The sequence below is a fragment of the Centruroides sculpturatus genome, unplaced genomic scaffold, assembly GCF_000671375.1.
Source record: "Centruroides sculpturatus isolate CEXI.00-Female unplaced genomic scaffold, Cexi_2.0 scaffold1418, whole genome shotgun sequence".
In the NCBI taxonomy this organism is placed as follows: Eukaryota; Metazoa; Arthropoda; class Arachnida; order Scorpiones; family Buthidae; genus Centruroides; species Centruroides sculpturatus.
Genome location: NW_019385712.1, coordinates 41648 through 51147, shown reverse-complemented (window position 1 = coordinate 51147; position 9500 = coordinate 41648). Strand labels below are relative to the sequence as shown.

The 9500-nt window shown below is 34.8% G+C and overlaps 1 pseudogene; it reads right to left on the bottom strand.

The window, feature by feature from the left end:
• Positions 1–1717, bottom strand: part of LOC111641442 — a 10173-nt pseudogene extending 8456 nt beyond the window's left edge.
• Positions 1718–9500: the final 7783 nt, after the last annotated feature.

Sequence of the window (9500 nt, the reverse complement as noted above, 5' to 3'; positions counted from 1 at the left end):
TCACTTCACGCTCCTAACTTTTAAGTCACATAATTAAAAAATTTTTAATTTACATTTTAATTTTTTTTATTTACTTATCTGTGAACAAACATCTCTTCTGATGATATAATAAAAGAAAAAAAAAATTATCAAAAAATGAAAATTCGGGCTATAAACGGATAAACTACAATAGCAGGTATAAGGGATAGGGGGCGCTAAAGTCTAGAATTCGACCTTCGGACTCTTATCCAACCGAACCCACGACTAGAAATTACCGGAACTTAAACTCTATTCTTTGACTTTTGGCCAGCTTTCCGGGATTTGGTCCCACTGTGCGGCGGTCCGTGGCCTGCCTCCCGATGACGGCGGTTCCACCTTTTTTCTCGCCGCTTCGACGCCATTCTCCTCCTCCGAGATGAAAAACAGACGACGGAATTAGACGGACTGGACGTTCGGAAGAGCGAACGAATCCAAAATTCCCACCGAAAGTGCCTAGAAATCGCTCTAAGAAGCCATATCTTAACAGCGTAATGAGTTTGCACTCTTCTCTTCGCTTTAATTTTGAAAAATTATTTAATAAATTTAAATACAGTATTTAGCTTTAAACTTTATTAAGTAGTTTATTTTACCTGAATGATTCCTGATTTGCTAGAAGCCAAATTACCGACAAAATTTGCTTGTTTGCATCTAAACAAGGTCTTCCGAAAGAATTGGTTAATTTAGGTTTTAATTTTTCCAAAAGAATTTCGAAAGTGCATCTCTTCATTCTAAAATGACGTTGGAAATCGTCACTTAAATATGAAGGAACGACACTTTCTACGTAGCCTTTTATACGCAGTCTCCTTTTTGAAGTTTCTAAAATGACATAACTTTCGATCTCGTCTTCAGAATCATCCGAAAAAAATACTTCAGACACAATCGCAGTAACAATGTTTAAAACTTCAGATCTTGAAACGGCCATTTTCTAAATGAATCGTTCGGAAAACCTAACTAAACAAGAATAACGATGACGTCGTTCTCGTTTAACTCGTTCGACTTAACGAACGTACCCTGAAATTACCATTGGTGAATAAGGATGAACCCTGTATATATAAGTTCAGTACTGTACGAATAGTGTTATTTAGTTTGTCTTCGTCACCGTTCCGAGTCAGACAAATAAAACGTTTGGTAAGTACTGTAAATATTCTAAAGATACTGATTTTCATATTAATGTTAGAAGTGAACGCAAACGTATCTGATAATTAAATATAAGATTATTCGAATCTTTGTTTTATATCTAAGCCGTTATATTTTCAATGCTTCTATGTTAATACTCTTAAGCCTGGTACTCACATGCGGCAACGGACGACCGAAACCGTTGAAGGAACGGCAAAATGTCGAAACTTCTGCCGTGGCGGAAAGCGGAATGGCAAAAGTTAGATCAAATAGGAAGGCCGTATAGCAATGTCGTCACAAAGATCACGTGAGATGATAGCATTCGAACAATGGCGGTCAGCAAGCTAAAAAGCTTTATTTGTACGCTAATACATTTCATTTATACGCTATATTACTATCCAATTAAAATATTAATATCAAATAGACTTACGTACTGCATAAAGTATTGGGAATGAAGTAATCGTAATTCGGTAACGAAAGTATTCCATATTCCTAACTTTCGACGATTTAGAATAATTTTCCTATCCAAATTATTCATTTATCAAATTCTTTTATTTGCGATAAGATCGTAGGCAAACTTAAAAACTTTAATTGATATAACAAAGCAATCCCGGTNTAATCGTAATTCGGTAACGAAAGTATTCCATATTCCTAACTTTCGACGATTTAGAATAATTTTCCTATCCAAATTATTCATTTATCAAATTCTTTTATTTGCGATAAGATCGTAGGCAAACTTAAAAACTTTAATTGATATAACAAAGCAATCCCGGTAGACGCCATTTGCGACTACTGGCACGTGCCCTTCCTACTGTACTAGTTTGGTTATATTTACGTCTGGCAGATAATACGTTCGAATTATAGGATAACTAGCAGCTCGGGACACCCCTTGTGGGCGTTCTTTACAAACTTCCATGAGGCACGGTTCCTTTGACTTTTTTGTTCCTATCAATATGCTCTACAGCTCTGTTAAAGTCCGAATAGTAAGATTTACCCTCCGAATCAAGAGGTGGCGACCCCCCAAACCGTAGATCTCTGTACTAACAATAAAGTCAAAGGAACCATACCCCTACTCGCGACCCTTCGAGAGATATAAGCCCCTGAAATAATAAATTCCTATTACAAATATACTGAATTATTTATATTGTTATATTGACCAAATAATAATTTATTGGCCAAATGAATAATAAAAATTTATATTGTTAATTTAAATAAGAATTAAAATTGTTAATTTGAATGTTTGAAATATGACACACGATAGGGGCACCTCTAGTGTCCGTTATCAAATGGTTACGGGACAGACGGATACCCGTTGAATGGGTTATATATATATATTTTCGCATGTGAGTAAACGCATGAAAAGGGCGCGAAATTCAACCGCCATCTTGGTGTGCTCATTTCGTTCCTCGATTTCAGAGATTTTAAGAAACTCTTTCCTGCTACTTTCGTCGACTTTACTACAGTTTCTTATTCTTTAGCTTCTGGTCTTCCTCTTTGATCTCTTCTCTGCCCAGGTAGGAGCTTTCCTCTTTCTTTCAGCCAGAGTGGCTTATCCTCCGGACTCGGTAATGGCGTCGCCCTCGCGGGAGCGCCTTGAAAAGCCACCATCGGGATCGGAAGCACCCATAACTTCTGACGAATTAAGATTTTTCTCCTCTGTCAGAATTGGAGAAACTCTTCATCCTTTCCTTCGGACCAAATCTATACGATTTTTCAAGAAGGACGGGGACCTCTCTGACGTCTTCGTCCGGCTGAGCTCCATGCGGCCCTCAAACTGCATTTCCCCCGACCAGAATTGCTGCTAGATGTCCGCTACTCCCGTAGTGGTCTTCTAATTATCAAAACTCGGGATCACCAAGCCGCAGAGGCGGCTCTTCGTATTCCCGATATTGCCGAAATATCAGTCCGTAGCCGTCTGGCCCGGACTGTGCCCAAACAGCTTATCTCCTTCGTGGGGTGGACCTGTCGATCACAGTCCAAGAAATTTACAAAATACTTTCGGACTCTCACCTTCCAATCCTAGAGATACGTCATTTTACACGACGGAACGGGATAACATCAAGCCTAGCTCCACGGTTTACTTCTCAGTTTTTAATTTTCGCACGTGAGTACACGCGATACGGAAAGACGAAGGAACGGCAACCGTTTTTCTCGACGGTTTCTGTCGTCCGTTGCCGCACATGAGTGCCAGGCTTTACATTAACATCTGTAGATTTAGCAACCCGAATATTACAGATACTCAAACGGGCAGTCGATGAATACGATTGAGGAGAGTAAGAAGACAAAATTGTTTTCTAAATTAATACGTTTCTATTTAATAATTTTTGTATCGCTATCTTGTATTAGTGTAGAAACGAATCTACGGGCCTCCACGTAGAACAAATTTATTGTAAAAAATGTAAAATTAACAGTAGTAAACTGTTACTTCTCTCATGTAAATTATACAGTATTAAATATTAACAATTTGTTTTCATTCACAGAAAATGGTCAAAATACAAAAAGNATTTTATATTTATTATAATTAAATTAGCTATTTTGTATTAGTTTAGAAACAAATCTATGGGCCTCCACATAGAACAAATTTATTGTAAAAAATGTAAAATTAACAATAGTAAACTGTTACTTCTCTCATGTAAATTATACAGTATTAAATATAAACAATTTGTTTTCATTCACAGAAAATGGTCAAAATACAAAAAGAGTCTTATCGACAAAGAAGAGAATTATGTCAAATATCTGAATGCGGATCGAACTTATTAACAGAGTCGCCAGAAATAAATTATTATATATTTGAATATCTAGAACAATGGTTCCCAATTAGTGGTACGCGTACCCCTGGGGGTACGCGAAATTGCATGAAGGGGTACGCGCGGCAACCTAAAATTGGTCGATTTGAAATTTAAATGCATGAGATGAAGCAACCAAAAGAATAATGGGTGGACCATCAAAACTTCGACAATTTACAACACGAATTCGAATGCACAAATTCGTTTATTTATAACTAAAAATATTCTCGAAATTTCATTAAAAAAATGCATTTGTGACAATACCTAAATGAAATTCTTACGCAAGAAACAAAAATTAATTGTACAATTAACACAAATTGTGTTAATTGTACAATTGTGGCGAAACGCCATATTATTGTATACGCGCTAGCCGTAACTCTAGTGTTTAAGATTCTTCTTTGTGTTCTTTGTCTTCTCTTTTCTGGATTTTTCCATCCTTCACTTCCTGTTCGTTGGAGGGGGGAAACACCGTTACGAGAACGAGGCCAGCAAGGGAGTGTAGGCCCCGAGGTAAACGGGGGAACTCATTCTCGAAGTAGACAAGGAAGCGAGCAGACAGACATCTTGAACAAGACTCATTCTCGAAGTAGACGAGGAAGCGTACAGACGGACATCTTGGACAAGATTCACTCTCGAAGTAGACGAGGAAGCGAGCAGACGGACATCTTGGACAAGATTCATTCGGGGAGAAGAGAAGGACAGCGGCTGAGTGATCCATCGAGGGAAGAACAGAGAAGATTCCGACCAAGAATTGTTTGCATCGTCGGACTGAATTACAGTTTCCCTATCCAACAGGAAGATATCACATCCAATTATTTCAGGTACCCTTTTCTCTAACCTTTCTATACGTTTTCTTACCTGTGCTATACTATCATCTTTCCGTAATTTAATCTTAGCTTGTAAGATAGTTATAACCTTAGCAATTAAGTTGGTAGTTGTGTTCTATTGTCACGAACCTGCATTCGATGTGTAACACCACGTGCGTAAGGCTTTTGTTTCCCGTTATACACGTGCGAGGTCGAGTAGGGATTCGATTTACTTAATTTCACTATTACCCCACAAAATTTAGTGGGAGCTTATGTAATTTTCTTTTGTCCACAAATAAATTCTGCATTTTCCCATTTTTTTGTTTTTTTTTGTCCTTTCGGGGTTCCGTACACATTCAATATCTTAACACAATTATCATTATCATCTTGTCAGCAAAGCGGCAATAAAATATTTACTACCATTTTGCACAACATACCTCTGCGAGAGCGGATTTTCGGCCGAGACAAACATGAAAACTAAACATAGTCATCGACTCAAAGATAACTTGAGACTGAAGCTGACCAAAAAGCAACCATATTTTACAAAGTCAAAGAAAATCGTGCACATTTGTCGCATTAAAATTAAATAACCTTATGTTATTTTCATTATTATTAGAATTGTATTTTAAAGGTAATAAATGTAAAAACTTATTGTTTATTACTAGCTGTCTACCCACAGCTTCGCCTGCATTATATCAAATTTTCTCGTGGGAGTAAGATATTTTCTCGCAGTAAAATGTAGCCTATGTCGATCTCCAACATGTAAGCTATCTGTGCCAAATTTTATTAAAACCTGTTTAGCAGTTTAGACGTGAAAAAATAGCAGACAGACAGAATTACCTTCGAATTTATAATATTAGTATGGATTAATATGGATTTCTGCTATAAGGGGTACGCCAGTTTTAGCTCTTTATTAAAGTGGTACGTAGGAAAAATTAATTGGGAACCACTGATCTAGAAGATACAGAATTAGATGTATGCAGACAAGTCTGTACAAGATGGAGAGACGTTGTGGACAGAATCATGTATCACAAAGTATCAATGATCAAAAGGGTAATTATTTTTCAATTATTTTGTTAACTGTATACCATGACAATATAATTCCTATGTAAATAAGATTGTGGAAAATTACTATTTAATAAAGTAAAATTCTATATCTATATATATATATATATATATATAAATGGACATGTATGTCCCTATATTTCACTTTTTCGCCAAAACTACACATCGCACGTGAATGGTGTTTGTATGTGGTGGTAGCCCCAAGTCTCCATTCGTGCATAGGGGTGGTTGCGTCTCGATAGATATAAGGGTGCGGGAGATATGGGCTTGAAAGTGGTTAAAAGTGGCTTTCTATTTCAAATGTTTTGTTCGAATTTGTTCGAACAAATTCGAACAATATTCGAATTAAATTCAAACATAAAATTTGAATATTGGTTCGATTATAGAACAATCGTAAACGTTCCAGAAACGTTGAAAATAGTTCGTTTTAGTGGACGTGAACAGGAGACGTTCAGAAATAGAATCGGGACCAGGAAGTGTTAATATAAAGCGGCATGCAAGATTTACAGGCGGTTTTTTGCGCTTTTGCGGGAAATCGAACATATTTTTATGCTCATTTAAAAATTCTCTGGAAACGTCTGGAAACGGGAGACCTAATTCTTGCATTTTGTGAAAACGGGTAAGATTGGCTATAATGTAATTATCTTAATCTTCACTATCGTTACTTTTTGCCCACAAATAAAAACCCAGCAAAGCGGGTCCTTGCAGCTAGTTACATTATAAATACTAAACACATTTTCAATGTTCGCCATGTTTAATCACCAGGAATAACCATTATACCTGCACAGACGACCTCTCTTTGTAGGCTACTCATCACAAATATGTAAAACAGTCTAAAAAGTCCACAGGTGACAATCCCAACACAATTAAATATATAATATTGCTTTCTCGTCTCTGCAAAGGAGAATCGTTGTTTCTGGTAATTGGACGTGGTAAACAGTGAAGATATGTTTAGCGTTTATAATGTAATTTTTACTTTATTAAATACTAATTGATGTTAATAGCCAAAACGCCAACATAAATNGGCCTCCACGTAGAACAAATTTATTGTAAAAAATGTAAAATTAACAGTAGTAAACTGTTACTTCTCTCATGTAAATTATACAGTATTAAATATTAACAATTTGTTTTCATTCACAGAAAATGGTCAAAATACAAAAAGTGTCTCATGGACAAAGAAGAGAATTATGTCAAATATCTGAATGCAGATCGAACTTATTAACAGAGTCGCCGGAAATAATTTATTATATATTTGAATATCTAGAAGATACAGAATTAGATGTATGCAGACAAGTCTGTACAAGGTGCAGAGACGTTGTGGACAGAATTATGTATCACAAAGTATCAATGATTAAAAGGGTAATTATTTTTCAATTATTTTGTTAACCGTATACCATGACAATATAATTCCTATGTAAATAGGATTGTGAAAAATTACTATGTAATAAAGTAAAAATTACATTATAAATACTAAACACATTTTCAATGTTCGCCATGTTTAATCACCAGGAATAACTATTATACCTGCACAGACGACCTCTCTTTGTAGGCTATTCATCACAAATATGTAAAACAGTCTAAAAGTCCACAGGTGACAATCCCAACACAATTAAATATATAATATTCCTTTGTCGTCTCTGCAAAGTGACGATGTAGTATTACGTGTAGACAAGCTTCACGTTGCAAGCATTAACACAGGTTACTGTTAATTTATTCAGATGAACTATAACAGATTTTCACATAGAATATTTTACTGTATACTTTTATTGATTTTCGTTATTAAAAATTTATCTAACTCTCAAAAAACATTGTCCTTAATCATGACGAAATTTTGAGTTTTATTTTTAGGTAACTCTAAAATAATACGCATTTCACGTCAAATATACTAATCACTTTATTCCTTAAAATAGTGTTGCAATTGTCCTAATTATTCTCACATAATTAAAGAGGAAATTCCAGCTAATTTAGTAAACTCCATAACCTACAACTCGGAGAAACTACGTCATTATCTTCATTTGAACGACAATTTTCAATACAATTGGTTCTTCGACGCACATGTACCTCGACGTTCAATGTTTTGTCCAAACATAAATGATGACAATGAAGGAATTCATGTGTTTTTCTTATAAGTTGATGGAATCACATAGTAAGATTTTTTTTAAAATTTCAAGCATTTATTCCAAATATTGTAATATTATATATCATGTGTTAAATTTTTCACACAATTTTTCTGCCTTTCCCAGCGCAGACGTCAATGATATCGACATTACGGAAATGAAAACGGAAGACGTACAGTGTCGTTCCCCATCTCTGAAATTTTCATCCGCAGAAGTAACAGCGAAAATAAAGTAATTAATATTTCCAGTTATCGAAGGCTTCACTATTTTTAGTTATCAATTTAACCTAAGTGAAGATGACCATATATTTCATGAAACTTCAGTTGGAAAGAAGAAGGAACGCTTGAAAGGTCTATGTGATAGAGTTAACATACCGTTTAAAGAAACGAAGTGTGCCATTTCCTACGTAGACTTTTACAAGAAAAAATATAATTCAACCAGTAAGCACTCGAAACACCTATAGAAAAATTAATTATATTTTACGGAGAAAGGGTAAATGCTCTTTCTCTTTACATCGAATGCGGACTAACCGATTGTAAGTCTGTCAGAGAAAAATTATAGAAGGTGAAATGCTTCCATCAAGGAGTAACACAGAAGAAGTGTTTTGTGTACATTTTCAAATCTGGGTGCAATTTTTGTGTGAAATCAACAACTCGAGCTTTCAAGGAAGCATTTCCTTCTGTCAACCATGTCATTTTTCACGGTTTACCCAGTTTCATTTCAATTATCCCTTCCGTAAATAACCATTTTCTTGATGGCGACGAGAAGTGTTCAGATGATTCGTGTATAGCGTTATTTGTTTTTATTTGGTGGACATAAATACAGTGTTGTAAAGTAAATAACTCTACTGGAATTAAAAGTAAAAGCTGAGTATCACTTGGGTGTCTTTCAGTATTTTTTTCTAATATTACACACACTTATATTGAGCAATAAAATTACTAATTTAAGTGAAAAAGTAATACATAAAAGGGTGATTTTGACTAGAAAAAAATTGCATGTTGTGTTTTGTTGTTTTCTAAAGTTAATGTATTTGTTCAACTTGAGATGAAATTTCATAAAATGTACAATTAATTTATAAAATACAAAAAAAGAAGTGAATTATTATGGAATGATTAAAGTTTACTTTGACTATATAATCGTTAATCTAGATTATGTATTCGTGTTTTTCTTGTATTTTCAGGGCGCTGCATTTTTAAAAAATGCCTACTTTACTTCAGTCACTTGACAACGAAAAATTAATCATATACCTGGTATAATAATATATGCTACTCGTAGCGGATTATCGAAAATTTTTATAGAAGGAAAACAATAATTCCTAGAAGGACACATCATTAGCCTACATTTAGAAAAAATTGTAGACAAAAATTTCCTTCATCGTCTGACTGTCAGTCCTTAATCTCGAAAATGAAGTTAGATAAATATAAGTCAAACCAAAATATAAAAAGGATATAAGCAAGTGGCCCCAATTAACTGTACAGTACTTATAAGTCCGATTTAAACAGAAGATATGTTATCTTGGTTTAAATAGTTTTTCCCGAGAAAAAGTTAAATAATGACTGGCAGGACTATTAAAAATATATTATTCTTGCAAT